We start from the raw sequence: 19,096 nt of genomic DNA, 5'->3' as shown, positions 1-19,096 counted from the left end.
TAATCCCTACTCATCTAATCAAATTATCCAGAGAAATGATATACTGTACTCTCCTAATGACAGTTCCTTGAACTCGAGTTTCGCTCCATGTTGCAGACAAATCGAGGCTGCGCAAGAAAAGCAAACTAGAAAATGCGGAATCGCTCTTGGTGGATAAGATAGTGCTCGTATGAGTCCCTGCAAGTAAGTATTATCCCCCTACCGAGGGTACAGTTAATTTCAAACAACCAAGAGAGCAGCATGCTAGGCGGTTTACCATAATTCAGCGAGATAGAAAAGTATGGGGTGGCTGTGTATGGTTGTAGCCAAGGTACAAGTACGCTTGGGATGCCGTCGTGGTAATAGTATGCGGTCGTTTAGTTTGGTTTTAGAAGGATGCCAATTATACAAGTTAATTAATGCGAGTGCGCACAATGCTATGCAGATCTCCTATCAGAGCTAATAGTGGAAGCATTACGACGGTGAGAGTTGCGATGCATTAACATACTCTCGTAATTGTTATACTATGTATTTGGATTCTGCGTTAAGTTGCATTTCTTGAATTCCAATTAACTCGACAACTCCTGAAGGAAGTATGCGCGTAAGTTTCGAATCACTGATTTTTCGAAAAAGAGAAAATGAAATTTAATGGACAGAAAATAATAAAAAATTCGCTCCAACATATACATGGACACTATTTAAAGATTAACAATCTAACTTCAGAGTTCATATATGAAAAAGAAACCTATCACTTAAAGCCCACATGCCTTTCAGATGACATAACAGAATAACCAGAACACACAAACAGTCCTGTACCTGACATCCAACTTGGCCCAAGTCCCTTTGGGTTACTTTCCAGGACAGCAGAAAAACAAATACGATCACCTATTTCTTAACCCACTAGGTATTTAAAATATTCAGTTTATACTATTAAATAATCTTTATTTTTACTGTAACTTATGTAGCTTCCTATAATTCTAATCAAACGAAAAGAAAGCAATGAACTGATATGCAAAATTCATATACTTTCGAAAGAAGGGGGACTCGAATTCCTCTGGCACTTAGATAGAGTGTTAAAAAAATATTGATGATCGAAGATCGACCTTCTCCAACGTAATCATCTACTGATTCACGGAAATAAAGATCCGCTTACGTTCACGGCAATGCGCGCCTACAGCGTGTTTACTGTCTCGAGGAGTGAAGTCACAAGGTGGTAACGCGGGATCTTTACCTTGGTGGGATGGCATGGTTGAGCAACGACCCTCGTCGAACGGAACGTTCCTGAATTCACCTGAGGCGAACACCACTAGAAGATATCACTGTTGCCACTGAATCACCACTCACACGTATCGTTTGCCGAAGAGGACAGGCGAATCGAACACACGACTCACGTACGCGGATTTATAAATAACAATGGCTCGGAGCTGGGGTTGATCCACGCGGCGCGGCGGTCGAAGCTGAACTGAGGCTACCCGCTCCAAGCGAGGTTCAACTCGGTAGAAAAAGTGTACATATCCACAGAGGGCTCGTGGTCACGTGTCCGTCAGGAAGAACGCGTAATTAAGTCGAAACCATAATAACAGACAACACCTAGACCTATAGCGTTTGGTTAAACCCGATGTATGTAAGCAGTTCGTGGGAATCTGATTTTGTCCTGGCTACTGACGAGAGATGATTTATGACTAGTTTTACTTGGGTCGAGACTTGAAGGTTATCGCTGTTTGAACACTTGAAATTCTGGTAGGGAGAATTTTAGGTGACGTAGCGAGTAAGTTTCTGGGTGCTTGTTTAAGAGTATTTTATATCGTCGTTTATTTTTGTAGGTAACGTTAATATTGTTTGGAGATTTATTTTGTTTCATAAAAGATAGATATATGGTTACTGTGTTTTTCTGATCATTTTGATGAAATTATCTATTTCTTTAGGTACATTTTCACTGCAAGGTGTTATGTTCTAAGTAGCTGAGTGATCTACAAAGTGCTTTCTGTATCATATGGTACTGCATCGTTTTCACCTGGAGACTGAATAATTCCTACTTGTAACATTTTTCCCATTTTTTATAAATAGAGAAGTTCAATTAGCCTACTCCAACTGTCTCGCTCTGTATATAGCACGAAAATATCGAAGTGCTAAACCTATTATTAACCGAGAAAATCACCTGAGTAAGACAAATGTAATAATTTTCAGTGGAAATAAATAAATACAAAATACTATGTCAGTGAGTCCTCTGAGCTTAAGGAGGTTATAAAGATTCTCTTCTGTAGGAAAACGGAAACTAGTTTCTGTTCTAATAATAATAGAAGAGGAAGAAAAATCGAAAAAATATTGGATTGATGTGATGGTAACACTGTGGAGGAAAAACCTGCATCACAGATCATAGTGTACGTAATTATTCCGAAATAATTAGCTATTTATAACTATGGAAAGATGACGAGTCGATGTATCTTCAGCGTGACGCGCGTGGAACCAAGATGGCTGTGTTTGAAGGTTGCCATATGGTTTGACCGCTAATCGATCAAGAACAGAAGGTGCTTGCGTAACCGCGACTCATTCGTCGCGAAAAAAAGGACTTATTTACACAATACGCTAATTATGCTGACGTCCACATGCGAAAATGTCAGCGGTTCGTACGTGAAACGTATCGTAAATTGGTCAAGGTTGATAATTTTCGAGTAAGATAACTGTATCGAAGGCTGTAGGTGATCCAAAACCTAACACTTTCGATTTAAATTTATAATCATGGGTAATAAATAACTTTATTATTAGAATTGAACAATTTGGTGGAATGAATAGTAATTTTTTTTATTATTTCAATGTTTAATCTGATTACGCGTTAAATATAATTCTAGTGTAACGAATAAATAATCTTTTAAATTTATTGTGAATTTTAATTTCAAGTTTTTTGTATTTCTGTAATTTAATTTGTGTTCTAGAAATCCAGAATATGTTGTAGGTTTAATTGCCAGTAACTGTCGATAAATGATGGTGGTTCTTGCATTATTAAATTAGAAAAGAAAGTCTCTACCATAAGTTAGCGTATTTCCACTGCTTTCAATAATTAATCGGAGGTCAACGAACTTTAACCGTACATTACAAACAGTACCACTATGTGCTATATTCTGTAGAATCAATTCTTAATTAAAGGTTTACCAATTTTGACTTGAAGTTAGAATAATGCACTATAATTTCAATTAATAGAGATTATTGTCCATTTTACCTATACCCATTCATCATTATCCATTCTATTAATATCTTAAATTTGAATAAAAAATATCTAAAAAGAATTACACCACAATTATTTACAATTCCTAATCTTGAAATTCCTGCTTTGAAAATATTAATCTACAAGCCATGGGAATTTTCTGTAAATTGTACTTTACCTTATGATACAAGTATACCGAGAAGGAACACGTATCTAACCGTACCTTCTAATGGTCTCACGTATGAGTGCTCTTAAAAAAAGCACGTCATTAGACTTGCATAATATGACGCGAAGCGCACCTCAAGCTTAATCAAACTGGACTCTCGCGTACGTACTATAGATGTTGTAATACGGGCCATGTTGGTCAGTTTATCCGAAGCCAAGTAAATTCGTTACTATAAGCAGTTAGAAAGCTTGTTTAACAGAAAGGTTATTTTTTCGTTTTATTCCGTTCTCGATTCCCCTTCGAAACCTCTTCGCCCCATTTATTACCATAAAATATAGTATCACTGATAAGTTGCCTTCAATTACGAATATACATAAATTAAGGAGAGAAACTCCTTCTTCTATGTCCATAGTATTCATCGTACCCTGAGATCGTACACTAAGTTATGAAATCGCCATTAAAATAAATTATACTAAATTTTGTTTCATCCTCGTCACCTATATAATAGCAGTTATTACATTTATAAGGAAAGAGATACGTTGGCCAAAGTGTGATCTATGTTTCTTGTCTCTATTGATTAAGCCGCCGATAGAGTATACAAAAGGGTTGGCTTCCTCTTCGCGCAGTGCTTGATGGGTCGAGAGGCCGTATTTGTGTTCAATCCTGTTATAAATCTGACGATGATTATATTGCACGTAGAAGGAGGATTGTTTATGTATGTATACTTTACATACATCTACCTTTTACATATCTACGGTTAATGAACTCTCAGCAGAAGAATCGAACACCATGGTAGATACTCAACGATGGTCTACGAAGCCTGCATAATCATTGGCCATGAATCAGGCGAATTTAAATACCAATTTTTTGTACGATCGCGTGTGCTACTTTATAACACAAGAGATCCAGTCTTCTAATGTATCAGGCTACTATTATCTTTTATTTGTAAATTATACGAATTACAATACTATTGTAAAATACCTATATCTATGTAATCATTTGGATTACTTTAAACTACGACATAGAGATGTGGGTAGCTTGCTGTAGTTAAAACTCGTATAAAACTCAAAATCTGGAAGCTCAAATAATGAATTATACATTATTTCATAGTTTAACTTTCTGAAGCATAATGGAGTTAAAAGTGGGACATTTTTTATTGCGCAATTTTCTAAAATTCCGTGCTTTACAGAGTTAAGGCGAACCTTTTTAATAAATCTCAGATGCGATTCTGAGATAGAACGGTTACCCATAGTACACGCGAGAGCAATAAAAAAATGATACTTATCATTAGGCTATGGATTTTTATGTATTTATGGAAATTTAAAGCACGTAAAAACTTACAGCATTCATCTTATTAAAAACTACCCAACACAAGAGAAGAAAACTATAAATTACACTATTTCATACACAAAGTGAACTTAATTTCGCTCCCATTTCTTCAATTACGTTAACTGTTGTGTTAAAATTGCATAAAAATTCGCAGTCTGTTTATCACCTACATTTTCTATATCCTAATGAGTTATCCTGTGTATCTGAATATAGTAAAAATTAAGAAAAAGATGGAGAGAAGATCGTTGCAACGTCCATTCGCGAGACCATGCTGCAACACTATCGCTTCGGTTCCACTGATTGAACCAGGGCTAACTGTTTCCCTGGAACTAGTGGAACAGCAACGGCGGGCTTCCCGCTCCAAATACGACGCGTAATTCCATCGGCGCGTACGTATAATTTATTTTCGGCGTTTATGGTTCCGCGGAAGCTGGGCCGTTTCCTGATCGACCATTCAGCGGCTTCTCAGCGTCGCGCACCACCTCCCTCTTAAACAGCGTGTCCCGCAATGTTCATACCAGTAATGCATGCAAACTCGGTCTGATCGGCTTAATGAGGATGTACTCCGTCTGAATGACGAGTGCAAATTACGCGTTCGCGCGTTCTCTCGATGCGCCGGCGTAAACGCCGATATTAATATCGCACGCGTCGCCACGCGTAACGTCGATTACCGTTTTCTTGCGGGGTTGGGATACGATGGAGCCTCGTTGCCGCTATTGTGGCGGAGGGAAGATAGGGAGGAGTTGAGTAACGGATGATTCTGTGGTTGCAAGGCAAACCGATTTGTCACATTTTCTAAAAATTTAAGTCGAGGACTTGGTATGTTGAATATAGAATTTATATTTTTAAAGGAGGACATTAAAAGAAGTGTTTCGCCTGAAGTTAACCCTCGGACAGTGGACTGTTTTAGATTTGTGTGCAGAGTCAGTGGACTCAGGGTCACTTTTCATTTAGCGTTCGTTATTCGAGGGTTAAGGATCAAGAAGATACTAGTCTAGTATTGAAGTATTGAAGTTGAAAACTTTAAACGCTAGTATCTTGAAAATAGAAATAATAACTATTTAAATAGTGCAGGAGAGTTCAGCTGGGGTGCATAGTCTTCTGAAGGTGAGTAGAGATTTAATATGTAGTAATAGAGAGTTCTAAATTTCTGAAAACTCAGATGGAGTTTTCTAAGTTTTTATATTATTTGAATTATTCGATATTTTTCTTTGAAACATATTTTTATCTCTTTCATCTACCTATTCTTTTTATGAATAGTTATGCATTGCATTATTTACAGACATGCTTCGAGAGCTATAATTTACTAGTTTATTCTGTATTAACTATCTTAAGTTCTGCACAATAAAACATCATAAAAAAATATTTACAATACTTATTACTGCCAGTGATTGTGAAGATAATAAAATTTTAATCAGTTATCAGCTGATATCGCGTTACACGAACAAGAGGGATAGTATGTTGCTAATTAACTACTTAACTTGCCACGTCTAACGAGAATCGATGCTTGCTGGTTGTTACTCGTTGCGGTTGAGCTTACGTGGAAGCTTTTTAGAAACGACGATATCAAGAAAAGGTATGGAAGTAATGTACTGTTGCGTGAATTGCACTTTTTACTAACAATTACCTGCACGAAACAAGAACGAGGTGCTATTAATAACGCGCCACGGTACCTACTTTGTTTTAATTTTTCTGGACACCGTGTATATCACGGTTAGTCACACCATATGCTGATGAGAAGATATAGAAAAGTAGTAGACCATTTTATCTAGTAAGACATTTGTGTACAATAAGCTTTCTATGTTTCTTAAAATAAAGAATACTGTAATACAGTGATTTCAGTGTAATATTAAATAAGGTTGAATGAACGTTACTCAAAGTACCTAGTTCAGGTTAAAGTACACAATACAAATATTTGTCAACCTATGATGACATATTTCATTGATATCAAGGAAAATATCACACGGTATTTAGGTCAGCAATCGATAAGAAACACGTTTGTATGGCAACAGAACGAATAAACAAATGAATATACTAAATCTACCATTACTTCTATTATTGAAAAATTTACATAGATATTCAAATAGTGTGATTAATAATGAAACTTGTAAAAAAAGTGTTTAATTATTTTCAGATACATTTTTTGCAAATATTTTAATTTAAAGAAACAGTAGAAACATTAAAATATATTTACTCTAATATTTCAATTTCTGAATGCTTTAAATGAGTTAGTATAAAATACTTCTTCAATACTTTAATCATAAAAAATATTATTCTGTGGAAAACACGATTCTAGTAAAAGATAAAGTCATTGGCGCAATTGTAGTGTGCTTATCTTTCTATGTTTGCGTTACTAAACCTCAAGTATAACATACTATATACAGTATGTTATGAACTTAATCTTGTTCACCACATTCTGAAGTGATCATTCCGCACTCCCTTTCTCTTCCACCACTTTCCTTTCTCTTTAAATTTCAACAGAAATTGAAGAACCAGGAACCAAATTCAAAGGAAGCTACCCCTAGTCTATTTTACGTAACCCAGATAGCAGACAATGTCTTGGAGACTTCTATTTTATCTCTGAATGTCTTATAGACGTAACTTGAACATCTTTAAAATGTCTTATAAATGTCTTTTAAGACGTCCTACAGACATACTGATTTGTGACATCGAACATTTCAGAGACGTCTTTTGGATATTTTTAGGATTTTTTTGGATGTCTCTAAGACGTTTTTAAGATATCTCTGTGCTATGTGAGGTATGCATAGTCAAATGTAATTTCTTCCCACACAGTGCTAAATATTCCAATGTTCTAAACATTTCTAAATGAAATTTCATCTGTTCCCGTTTAAATCACGCTGCGCTTTTAATTGAGAGTAACGAAGCGTTTCTCTTTGCTGCGCAAAGTCATTCCCAGCGGAGGATTATAATGACACTCCGTGCACCGTAACAGGGATTAATGTAACATTTTCTTTTCACGGGCGTAACTGAAATTCGCGCTGTTTAGTTTCGTCTTCCGGCAGAGTTCTCGATTTGAAAAGGATCAAAGGGGCTTCCGTCTTTTCGACGCTGGTGATCAACCTGGAAGGATCTCGCGTCGTTTACATACGAAAGCATGACTTTTAATATGGTCGTTAGAAAGTTCTACGATGTTGCGCCGAGTTCACTGAAGCTTTCTTTGGAGAAATCGACAGTCGATTCGAGTCTTCGCGATAAAGGCGATTATATCGAGGAAGCAGATGCAAGTCGCACGTGTTGGCCATTATATGAAAATAAATCTAACGATGAAATAAGAACACCGAGTGCGGCATAATTGAGCTCTATGATTGGCGAGTGACGTAAGAGTAGGAATTTCGAAAAATTAGTTTGCCGAGAAACCAGCAAATATGAAGAATAATTTATTATTTTCTGATTCGATGTTACGCAAGTAGTATCTAAGGGAGAATTGTTAAAAAAATATAGTAAGTTTCATACAGCAAGAATTTAACTGTTTGTAACAAGAATTCATTCAGCTATCTATTATAATATTTTTAAAGATAAATTAAGAATAAAAATTCATGTTGGTAATGCTCTTCAGAAATTTATATAACACCCATGGTTTTTTAGATCCAGATTGATAGTGAATTGAAAACTATTTCTTAAAATATTACGTACCTAGATATGTTCAAGGAGTCAGGCAATTACAATAGCAAATGAAGAAAAGTGTCACAACGCAGTTAGGGAGCGAATATTTTGAAATCCAGACGAGTTGCATAAGGCGCAGAGCATTACGACGACACGATATCCTTATTGAAACGTGTGAACACCGTTATTCACGATCTAGTCTAATGATACCAGATCGCGTCGCCGTGGGGACGAGAAGGAAAACTGAAATTTAGTTCCACGTGTACCTAAATGCATCGCTTAAGAAAGAATACACGTTTGTTCCGGAAGTTACAGTGATTATACCGGCCAGTGAAAGCGATTCTCCCGCGGATTGTATTTGACTGTCATGTATAGGATCCTAACATTGAAATTCTTCCGTGCCACTTACATTCAATGACTTTAATTTATCAGTATAATGTGCTGTCGATGACACAACCAAGAAAGGAACGATTCGTAGAGAAGAATAATTGAAAACTGTTGAATAAATTTTCTGAAGAAAATAAAATTCAAAATAATATTCGATTAATCTTATTTCAGACAAAATTCAATAATTTTTTTAAGGAAGAGCAAAATAGAACATTTGTAAAGGAGTTTCTTACACTACTAAAGAATGGAGCATTTTACAGTCAATGAAAGATAGGGATTCTTAAAATAAATTGTAGGATCTGAGTGTCAGAAATAGAAGAGAATTTTTGCGCGATGCATTTTATCACTGAGTGTATAATTTGTCACTCGTATCGCATAACACGAATGATAAATGAACGTCTACATACAGTTGCATCATAACAGATAAAGTTTCGTCCATCCTAGGTATGGAAGTTACAGAAAACTTAACGACACTTAATACCTCGAAAAAAATGTTGTCTTGAATAAATGACTACTGTTAGGTTCATCGTTATTTTGAGAAAGAAGAGACTCTTAATCCTTCGATGAAGGAAAGCTGTTTCGTTTGAAATTTGCGTGAAATTGTTTTATTAACAATTTTTTAGAAGCTATAATTTTGATTCTGTACATCTAAAATGATCTTTGAGTACAGATACTCCATAGTTTCTAACTGCACTTGCGGCGATATTTCAACGAATCATGTATGTGAATCTAAAATTGGAATAGATTCAATATTGGCAAACCTTTCGGGGATAACATTCCATTAAACAGAATTGAGAAACACAATAAGGGGCTTTAGAAAGGCCACGGCTGCGTCTTTCTCCCAGACAGAAAGCTGTTTCACTGTGCTTCATGGGAATCAATGAACGACTCCGACATTCGTATCTGTTGGGAACTGAATACTGCAAAATAAAAACCTTCGAATGGTTATACGTTTCGAGGCTGCAGCTTTTCAAGAGCAGAAGGCAGAAAACTGGAAACAGAAGATAATATTCTGCGAGAAATTATTCGTCGCTTGTAAAATGTATAAAAAATAAAAAGACATACATCATAAAAAATTAGACTCATCTCTTTGAAATGACTTCGTGAGTAGAATCGAGTAAAAATATGTTCCATTGAACAAATCTAACGTTTACGATTACGTTCAGAAACTAAATGAACCGCATGAATGGAAAGCATGTCTAGCGGGTTGCAGGCACTAGGGAGTTTATGAATCATCGATGACTGTCGAAGCAGTTATGTCATTGGCCTCTCATGTGTGCATGACGAAGCTTTAGCTACATGAACACTATGGTTATCGATGAAAGAGAATTCTTTAGAATTCTTTCCAAATTACAATTGCTTCTATATTAATCTTTCGAGTAATAGGAACTTATCCACAATAGATCCACTATTTTTTGAATCATGAATCATCTATAAAAAAGATTTCAAATCATAAAATGAAAAACACATCTATATTCTTAGAAACAGGACTTCAGATTCAGTTTGTATAAACACAGTTCTGTCTACTGTCTCGAACATGTAGCATTCCAGTTCAATAAAATTCTAAAGACAGTAGACACTATGTACAACATACTAGCAAACACCACGTGGATTTAGATTATCTTTCCTCTCGTCCCATACGTCGTCCTTGTGACTATCATAGATATGTACCTTCTTCTTCAATTTATAAAATGAAAAATCCATCTATATTCTTAGAGACAGGACTTCAGATTCAGTCTGTATAATCACAGTTCTGTCTACTGTCTCGAACATGTAGCATTCCAGTTCGATAGAATTCCAAAGGCAGTGGACACTATGTAGAACATATTGGTAAACACCACGTGGATTTAGATTATCTTTCCTCTCGTATCATACGTCGTCTTTGTGACTATCATGGATATGTACGTTCTTGCTTCGCTAACTGTGCGTGCAGGTTGATATCGGTAAATCAGTGACCAGTAAGTCAGGACCGGTTCTCGAGGTGACCGGGAGGTCTTCCCTTATTGGGCGAAGAGTTTAGAGACCTAAATGAGCGCGTCGGCCCATCGAGACATCTGCAGCGTTCGATCGATCCTGACAACCGTGTAATACGTGATGTTCAGCATGACGCATGGATCGGCAGCTTCCGGTTCCTCCTTCGCCTAACTCAATCGATCGATAAGTCAGCTCAGATGGGATTGTCATTGTTGAAACACGTGTGCTCGCTGCACTTATGCCACTTCGGGACAATCTTCTGTATAAGTCAACTGAGGATGACGAGTTACTTCGTCAGGTGGGAAAAGCTTTAAATTGAGCAGAAAAATTGAATGTTAATAGAAAATAAAAAAATATAGAGTCTAGTTATATGAAATAGTCATTATCGGTAAAGTAACTTATTTTTACTATTTTTAATTATCTTTGAAGAACTCTAATACCACGTTTTTGTTTATAATAGTAATTAAAATGAGTAATTAATATTAAATCAAGATACCTAATAATATCTCTATTAAAAAATTTCTGCCAATAAATCTTGTTTCCTATTATTTTGATGGAAAGGAATTTCGCACTTGACTACATATTTTTTCACCATTTTTATGACACTTTTAACATTCTTAACAATTTTTATAATATATTTGATCGAGCTACGTTAAGAATATTTTCGACCTTTTTCGCAGCTTTCTTACTCACTGTGAAAAAATTAGCCCACAAAAAATCTCGTTACATAAAAATCTGCGGAAGTCACAGACGAAGTCTCCATTAATTTTATAATTCTTGAAGTAATTCTCGCGCCTTCGTTAGAGGACTAAAATGACGTAGACCGAAGTGGAACGCTAACTTATTTTCCAGAAACGTGTCTAACGGAACGGAAGAAGGGTGATTAATGAAGAAAAACGATAAAAATAACTGCATTAAATTGCTGGGCGTGACGTGGGGCAACGTCTAGCGTCTTAATTGCGTTCATAAACGCTTCAGATGGTTAAGCCACAGTTTTGTCCAACGATTTTATCGCCCTTACAAGACCCATGATCCCTTTACAGAATGTGTATGCAATTGTAAGTTCGTCCGGTTAGTTGAAACATTTCTCTACAGTACACTACTTCTTCCAAGAATAACTTTAGACGTCACCACGATAAAACTGCGCTTCATTTATATTTCCGTGGTACTCAAGTGCAAGAGTTATTTCAAAACTTTTATATCGTTACTTCATTGTTAGGTCCCTAGCCAGCAGTAGGTAAAACGAATTTTATATAATACAAACCATTCGAGCATTTAGTACATAGAAATATTCAAATCATGTTTTACTTAGTATTACCTTATCTCTCTTAAAAAATATGCAGTACTTTATTATCGAAATAGCAAAATGGTAAACTGTTGGTTCTAGAAGACAGTCCTAGCAGACCAAGAAAAGTACACGAAAAATTAAAGCAATATTAAAATATTTTCTAAATTAGGAGCAACAGAGTCTAAAAAAGAACACACAAATTTTTCCTCATAAACTGATAATCGTTTGCCCTTATTTCATATTTGAATCAGTTTTTTAAAAAGCTCCTGTTGAATGTTTTAACATATCCACTTTATTGAACTCGTTTGACCCAAAAACTGTCCAGCATGTTATTTCAAATATTCCAGAGAATATTCAGAGCATAGGAAGTGGATCATCCGTTTGGAATACCGCAATTGGAATCTCAAAATCGGGGCCGATATCATCAGCTGATACGGTACACCTTCCCAGGCGCGTTACATAATCGATGCCGTGTGCGTTTACGTTTACATCTGGATCGCCTGGGTGTTGCAATATCGCCTGGTATCCAACGACTATGACTTTGTACTCAGTGGAAATAACACGTAGCCTTTGGGCGCTCGAGAGTACTGTGATTCGAGCATAAAGGCCAGCCTAACTGGTTTTTACGTTTTAAGGAGAGTTCATGTGGTTTCTTTGATATTACGTCCACTTGAATCTTAGAAGAAAAGTGTAATTTTCTTTGTTCGATTTCGTTACGATTACGCAATTCTTGGAGAAAGCTTAGCTTGCATATTTCAAATTGCACGTTATGACAGAACTCCATCCTTCTGACCGCAAACATGAAACTTCTGCTACCTAAATCTGGAGCATAATGTCATATGAGCTGTTTACAGGTCAAAGTGATTAACTCCACTTTTCCAATTTTTTTTTATATTTCAATGTCAAAGCAGTTGATTGATGTTTAACTTCTTACATTTCAAATAAATAGAACTATGTGAAGTTCTGGTTTTAAAAAAGATGTGGGAGGAAGAGAAGTAATCTATTCAGTGCTACTAATTGTAAGTTGGACCAAAAGGTACTCAGATTATGAGAGAGAAGTTTTCCAACAGTTGCAGAAGAGTGGATTGATACAAAAGATCTAAGAATTTTTTTAAAAAGCTATGAATGGAACTCTTCATGAAGCACATCTCTATCTTTAGTATTTATATAGCAGATTTATGTAGCCTGTTTTGAGAAACAGTAATCTTTATCTGAAACACAAGTATTTTATCAGGTCTCAATAGATTCAAACAAAATTTATCTCCATCTTACAGTTGTGAAGAAGGACACTTGTGACGCTGTATGTGGCCCACGCTATAACCGTAATTGCACGTGATTATGGAACATGTAACGCATAATTTCGTCGATGTCGCAGCTCTTTAATCGTAGTACCGGCGATACTCTTTACGCTATCCTTTGTCTGTGTCCAATTTGGAACACGAAGCCTTGCGAATAATGGAAACGTATCGGGGACACATCGTGCAAGGCTTTGTCGATGCAGCTGTGCCATGTGTCGCGTCACGTGATATTGATTTTCATTCATAACGCACGTCAATCTACCTAATCAACCGAATTCTTTCGATTATTCAAGTTTCTTGAGCTACTTAAAAAGTTTCACGAACTCGATGTCTAACAGTATCATAATTTCACGTCATTTCCGATTGACGTCAAAAGTTTGCATTCATCTTTTTATAGGAAGTGTTTTGCATAAGCTTCTCTAAAAAATTAAGCAGATTTGTATCTCGAAATTAATTCATCAGACGTTCATCTGAAGAAATTAGTGTCATATTTATTTATATGTGTAGTTCCTTGGATAGAAGTTTTGTTCTACGTTGGATCATCTATTATAATAAAGTATCGAAGGTTCTCAACAGCTCTATTATAAAATTTTATTTGTTATCTGTCAAATAGTATACAAAGCGATCGTAGGTAGTTACTGTGGCATATGGTGAAACATTAAAGTACTTTACGCCTCCTGCTGGGACGCTGACGTATTGAGGCCCCGAAGGTGATAGATTCGTTGATAATACTACGATGCTGTGCAATGAAGCGTCTTACAGGCGCATGACGTTATCAGGAGCAAATTATTACGCATTGAAGAAACGTGATAAGACAAGATAACTCTATCGCTCAATTTAACTTTGTAAACGCCATATTTCTTTGATTTATTTGATCGGAACTTTATCAAGGGATTTAAGAGACGAGTTTTAAAACGACAGTTTTATAAATAGCACTTTAAAATGCGTTCTTTGTAGCATGTTACTCCACTCGTATCGCAATGCAAAGCCACATTTATGAATCGTACAGTTCAAGATAAATATTTCTAGATCTTTGGTTACTTCGTGATCTTTGATATCCCATTTTCGAACACATCCACTTTCTCTTCCTCGGAAGAATTTTAGATAATTTACGACTTGGTCAACTCTGGCAGCAAGCATGTAAAACCGCCCAGATTTCTCGATGAAAGCAAGGAGAGTGCAGCTACGCGAACGTACGCGATGGAAACGCAATCTAGATTCGAACGATCCAACAGAGTCGTACGCGCTTGGAATGCCAGATCACTTAGAAAGGCGTCAATGAATCGAATCAGGGTGAACGTACTCCTTGCGCTGATTTTCAGGTCGAAAGTCATGGTCACTCATAGGAGAGGAATGTAACCTTTTGATTCACTCTCGTGCATTAAATTGATTTACTCTCCTCTGAAAACGTGTACACACATCGTGCGTTTACTACCACAAAAATAGATTTAAGGTGGAAACACTTCATGTTGCGACAATATGAAACAAATAATACCAGGTGACTTCACGTGACGCAATATTAATGAGTTTCTACCTTTACCTTCACTCTCTAAATGATAATTGAAATGTGACATTATTGACATTAATTGCATTTATAAATATTGACACAAGAATACAAGAAGAAATAATTCAGACCCTCGAGCTAAACATAGCTGAATTCCATTTCAATTCGCTCAGATCTCAAACCTATTTAATCTTCCAATAACTTACAAAGATTCTCTCATCTCAAACGACCTAGACACTACTAGCTGAAGGTTAATTAAAAAACGACCTTTCTCTGCACGAAATGAAAACCATTTCTCAGTTAGGATGCACAGCGTGCCAAGAATTGATCTTGATTATTTATTCACATTTCTGTCGCCGTGCCGCGCGACAAGTGACAGTGCTTTCTGAAAAGTCTATTATTAACCACGGATCGAAGTTTGTGAAGTACACCTACAGCTTTTCATAAAGCATGTGTACATATATTACAATAGCAACCTTTCTATACTGGAGGTACCTATGAGTCAGTAGATAGGTAATTGTTGTTGGTTTATTCAGCGCTGTCGTTTTGCAGTGTGTACCATGTCGCGTTAGATGCGGTTGCGATGATTCGTAAAAAGGACAAGTATCATTGATTCAGTCCGACAAGCGTGAGACTGAACGCGAACTAGATGTCGTGGAAACTTTTCAGTGCACGCGGAGAAATTATTCAGACGAAAGTTCTACAATTTAAAGGGGTCGCGCGACGTGTTCACTTTCGAGAGAGATTTCGGTGACTATTCCATATGGATGTACTTCTGACAGTGAGACTAGGTGTATCTTCAGCTCATTTGAGTTTGATCTCCTAACTACGTACCCATGCGCTTATCTCAATTCAGATCTGTCGCCATTCGAAGCAATCACATGAGTTGGACGTGTCTAGGATTAGTTTTACACGTATGTTTTCTTCTCTGTTATGCAAATTACTGATACATTTGTATCGAGCTGAAACTATTCGCAGTGATTGTCACGTACAATTGCTTCGAAAGATTTTTGTGTAACATAGCTGACTTTTCTTCACGTAGATTCTTTTTTAAACTATTTTTGGATTATTTGTTGCTATGTTGTTGTATGAGTAACTCATTATCAATATGATTTTGTGAACAGTGTAGAGTTAAAGAATTAGAACCATGGATGCAATAACAAAGGATGCAAATTAAGGTTTTCTAGATTGTGTGTCTACTGTTTCATTTTGGAAAAATTAGCAAAAATTTGTTGTGTTTTCCTGAAGGAAGTAAAAAAGATTCTATAAATTGTTTGATGTTAGTAGACTACTGTGCATTGTTTTGCAGTATTTCTAAGGCTTGTGCGTTCATTATCTCAGAATCTACGAATCTTTAGTGCACGCGCTGTAACCGCAACTGTACGTGTAACTATCTTTTGATTGCTCATTACTATGCATGCTACGTATGTCAATTTCTTCTGTCCACGTTGGTAGTCATCCAGTGACTCAGGTCTTTGTATCGTGCTGAGAAGTCTAATTTTGATTTATTGGCTCTGTATGTGTTGCGTTTACTTTCCAAGAGAAGGATGATTAATATTGTGTTTACGTCGTGTGATTTAGCTACATACATACTTTTACGATTTAAGGTCATTTATTATTTTATTGACTTTTTTTATCGTTCTTGGATTAATCATATCATTCGAGCGATTTCGTATTTTAAAAACTTATTACGATTCTTAAGTCCTTTCAGAAGCTTTAAAACTTTGAAAAATTCTTTATTTTTAAATAAACTTTGAGGCACTCTAACAAATTACTTCGACTCTATTGAAGACCAGTATTTAAAGAGCCCTAGCTAATTAAGACGAATATTAATTTTTTTTTCAAAGTCAATTGCGACAAAAATTATGTTTCCATCAATAAGTAGATAAAATAATTTATAACGTAGAATTTTTATTGAAGACTAATTAAAAGACAATATTTTTTGCTCTTGCTCTTTCCACTGAACTCAGTTCTTCAATAAACATAAAATTTTATTTGATCTCTATATCTCTCGGCTGGGACACGTTGGCCCCATTAAAAGGATATACGACTTTGCCAATAACTATAACAATAGATTAAACTCTCTTGGAGGAACACGAACTTCTCTTAGATCTCATTCGGGAAAATGAACCCAACTACTGGCACAGCTTCCAAATGCACATTAAATGTACAAGTTGAGCTAATAATTTGCAACTGTCGCATCACATTTAATTATACGTTTAGTTTGTTTTTAATTCATATGTATACATATATTATTCATACTGATGAATAAATATTTAAATATTCTGAAATTTATTCTAAACTATAAATCGGAAAAGTTTTCTCCAATTTGAAGAAATACATTTCTCACAATGTTAAACAGATTTTCAATCTACCATTTGCTTTTTTAAACTTTTAGGCACTGTTTCTTACCTACCGAATCGCGAATTCGCCAGGTTCGTGTCCCACAGAAGTGTAGATACGCGGCTTGCATCGATTTTTCCCTAAGGTCATCTCTGGAAATACTACGTCGCGAAAAGAGGAAGGCGCACTTCTCGATAAGGGCTCGTATTTGATCGCATATTTCTGTATTGTAACCTTTTCTTTGTTATTTAGGGCGATTTAATAGCAGTAGAGCTGTCCTTTACTGAAGAACGCGCATAAATTTCTTCTTTTAGCCGACTAACTTTTTACGAGGCAAAGTGATAAAGAAAATGTAAAGAGATCTTATCACAGAATATGATATACTTTCGGTTACTTTTATCATAACAGAGACACGTCTTTGGAGCTTAATGCTTTTGGTACACAATATCGATAGATAAGGAGACTACAATGCGTACTGTATCAGAAAACACTCCTTCAGTGGACTGATAACAACACGTATAGACGCTTACGTAACAGTTGCAATGTAGGTCGCAGAAATTGTTAGAACGGTATATACCACTTCAAAGTAAAAGAAATTTCTCGTTTGAGGTTCCCTTCGCCTTTATAATGATGTCTTACTATATTACAATAGCTTTTATGGTGTGTCACAGAAATAAATGATACTTCAAAGCTAACTGGGTCTGTCAGAAGCACTATTGTTATCTAAAACGTATTGTTTTAAGGGATGTTTCAAGGTACCCATTATTGGGGAAAATGCTTCAAATGTACTCTATTTTATTTAGATCCTATAATCAGAATTTTCTTTCTTGTTATAGAAATGTTTCGAATTAGATAGATATTCATTTTGTACAAAAATGAGACATAGCTATTAGCTATGAATCATTCAGGGTCACGCTAAGTCATTTAAGATCAAGTTTCCCTTAGAGTTTCTCTCGTGTCTCTTTATAACCAAGTATTTTAATTAAACTACGCTAGTTGCAATAAATAACGAAGATAATAAATTGCAGTCTACTTGAACATAATTACAAGTCAGTTATTTCTCAACTATCGTAGTCTTATCATTGAAAATATTTTTAAAATTCTCAGTGACTCAACCTTGCGTCGCATTCAAGTGTCTGCATTTACATGAAACGACCTTAAAGCCACGTTACAAGCACTAGAAACAATTACTAACGATCTCATACTATCCTTTTAAGAAAACTTGTTCCCTGCTGTGAGAAAGAAAACGTTCAGCAGCTTGTAGGAATGATTCTGTATCACAAGTACTAAACGTAAAAATCATGTAATTATGTTTCAGTCTAAATAACTTCCCTTCCTTTAAGATATAAATTTTTTCAATTTCATCATAAAAAAGTTATTAATCACTTTTTTACTGAAATTGCTTCCTAATTAATATTAATGTTTCTCGTCGAATTGATGTTATTGAAAGTATTTTAACGAAAGCTAGGTGATTGCGAACATGATAGAGCATTTCAGATTCCGAATGGAACGTTAAAAACCAATTAAAAAATGAAACTACGTGGTATATCGAAAGAAAGCTACAAAATTCGTTAATTTATCACGAAGTTAGTTTCCCTTCTCCACATATTTTTTTAAATTTGAATTTCAAAATAGAGATATTTAGTTTTAATTACCTTTTTGATAAAAATTTGGAAAAAAATTTTAGATTTGAATATTTGTAAATTAAAAAATTTGTAAGATTCGTAAATTTGAATATTTAAAAATTTGAATATTCGAGAATTTGAAAATTTGAAAATTTAAATATTTGAAAATTTAAAAATTCAAATATTTGGGATTTCAAAAATTTGTATATTTGAAAATTTCAAAAATCTGGAATGTAAAAGTTCGAAATCCTTCCCACTAAAAATACTAAAAAGCAAATACTGAAGATGTTACACGCAACTCAGGGTAAAAATTATTACCCAGCACCTCTGTGCCACAACACTTATCCATTCAATGAAAGTTTCACTTCCGGTGAAAC

General features: G+C 35.5%; 1 protein-coding gene across 6 annotated transcripts in view; it reads right to left on the bottom strand.

Moving 5' to 3' along the window:
* The window catches only part of Synd (protein kinase C and casein kinase substrate in neurons protein Synd), a 63,560-nt gene that overhangs the window by 29,397 nt on the left and 15,067 nt on the right, over nucleotides 1–19,096 (bottom strand). The window contains exon 1 of one of the 6 annotated variants that reach the window (XM_076375480.1): nucleotides 1,211–1,425. The exons of the other annotated variants lie outside the window; for them this stretch is intronic. The gene's annotated coding sequence lies outside the window, so the exon portion shown is untranslated. Of the gene's footprint in view, nucleotides 1–1,210; nucleotides 1,426–19,096 lie in introns of those variants that run through there. 6 annotated transcript variants of the gene reach the window in all.

Source organism: Calliopsis andreniformis, chromosome 3 (assembly GCF_051401765.1).
Source record: "Calliopsis andreniformis isolate RMS-2024a chromosome 3, iyCalAndr_principal, whole genome shotgun sequence".
NCBI lineage: Eukaryota > Metazoa > Arthropoda > Insecta > Hymenoptera > Andrenidae > Calliopsis > Calliopsis andreniformis.
The sequence above is the reverse complement of the archived record's forward strand: the minus strand, read 5'-3'. Positions and strand labels throughout refer to the sequence as shown.